Here is a 2,003-nt window from a genome sequence, read left to right as displayed (position 1 = left end):
TTAATTTTTGTTTTGCAGATGGGATATCGTTCCAAACGTTGCACACGGTCTCAAAGGCTCTTTGTATTTGTTTAAAAGCACATACTGAAAACCCACAACAAAATTAAAGCAGCGAATTATATAATCAGACATTAATGGACCGGCAGATGGGTAACATCTGGGTTTCACTTCCCCTTTTAAAGAAAAGAAACATGCAAAGCTATGAGCCATGGATGCTTGTTATTCGGTGCTATTGTAGTAGCACATCAAGTATCTGTGTAAAATCCATTTTGTGTTAAGTAGAAAGCTTTTACTTTGGTTTGTTTAGGTACAGCTTTACCGTTTTACATTTCCTTTTTCTGTCTGTGCTCTTGATCAGAGCCTGCGCTACTGTTTTATTCAGGTTAGCTGCTAGTATTTGGAAAGGGACGGGAAATAAAAATATATAGATTGGATTACGAAAAAAGCAAAACCCTGAGAGAGTCTATGTCACAGAGAGTCACAGTGTCTATGAAATACACAGAGAGTGAAAGCAAGGAGAAGACAGGAGCTTGGCATGTCATGGGAGGGTTTTTTTTGTATCCAAGGCTTATAGCAATGTAACTACAGGATGCGTTAAGGTTGGTTAAGTATTCCTTTTTTTTTTTTTTTTTTCCGCCTGTCCCATTTGGTTCTTTAGCCATCAGAATTGTTGTCTGAAGACCAACAAGGATACCCAATGGATTTACTTTGCCAAATGGATCATCGTGGCATTGCCGTATTGGTCCATTTGGTCGATCTTTGTTTTTATTATTTATTATATTTTATTTTCAGATGTTACAGACGGGACAGACATGAGTGAGAGATAGGAAAGGGAGGAAGGAAAGGAAAAACAGAAGGGGAGAGGGACAGTGAGAAAGGGGGGGAGAAAAAAAATAAAAATCTCCTGGATCACCTGTTGAGAGAAGAATAGAAAACAAGCAAAAAAAGACAAAAAACAACAAAAAACAAAGCAACATACTTTTTTTTTTTTTTTTTTTGGCCTGTCCCGTTTGGCTCTTTTGCCATCAGAATTGTTGTCTAAAGGCAAAGAAAGATGCCCAACGGATTTACTTTACCAAACTGACCATCCCAGCCTTGCCGTAATGGTCCATTTGATTCACCTTTTATTGTTTATTTTATTTTCACATAATGAATACGGGACAGACTTGACTGGGGGAAAGAAGGGGAGAAAGAAAGAGGGAAAGAGAAACAGCTGAGAAGAGGGACGGGGGAGAAGGGCAAAAGACAAAAACCAACAGAACGGGCAGAGAAAAAAAAATGCATATATCGATCACCTGGATCACCTGCTGAGAAAGAAAAAAGAAAGCAAGCAGAAGAGAACAAGAGTAATAGAATAAACAACATCACAATGATATATGGGAATATGACAGTAAATACTAAATGTTAAACATTATTGTGCAGCACATAAGATCAACAGAACACAGTGTGCTTTGAGGTAGGAGCCAAAAAGGGTGTAGTTTGTGGGTGTGATCACCCGTGTGTACACCTGTGAGCATGGACGCGCTTGTTTTTTGTTTTTTTAAAAGGTTCCTTCATGTAATAATCTGCTAGAGGGTGTGGGGGGGCCACAGCCAAACAAAGCAACATACTAAACACAACACCATCGCATTAATCTAGCTAAGTGTAAACAGCAGTAAATACTAAATATTCAATGTTGTTGTGCAGCACGCAGGACAGATGTGCTTCGAAGTAGCAGCCAAGAAAGGTGTAATTTGGGTCTACGAGCAGTGAACACCCGTGTGCATACCTGTGTGGATCAGCGCACTTGTATTCCAAAGGTTTCTCCATGTAACGATGGTTAAGTATTCCTTATTAAAGGCTTTGAATCACAGCGGGAATGATACCTTCATCGTGACGAATTCTCACGGTAAATTTTCCGTTTCAGTTTTAAGGTTTCTGCAATAGGACAATACTTTAAAAGGTTTTACTTGATCCAGCACCCTTTCCAACCTTGCTTTTATTTCCAAAATTTCCAGAAGAGT

Source organism: Mchenga conophoros, linkage group LG20 (assembly GCF_057382185.1).
Source record: "Mchenga conophoros isolate Kocher_MC1m ecotype Shallow Benthic linkage group LG20, M_conophoros_male_GT1.1, whole genome shotgun sequence".
NCBI lineage: Eukaryota > Metazoa > Chordata > Actinopteri > Cichliformes > Cichlidae > Mchenga > Mchenga conophoros.
Note: the sequence above shows the minus strand (reverse complement) of the source record.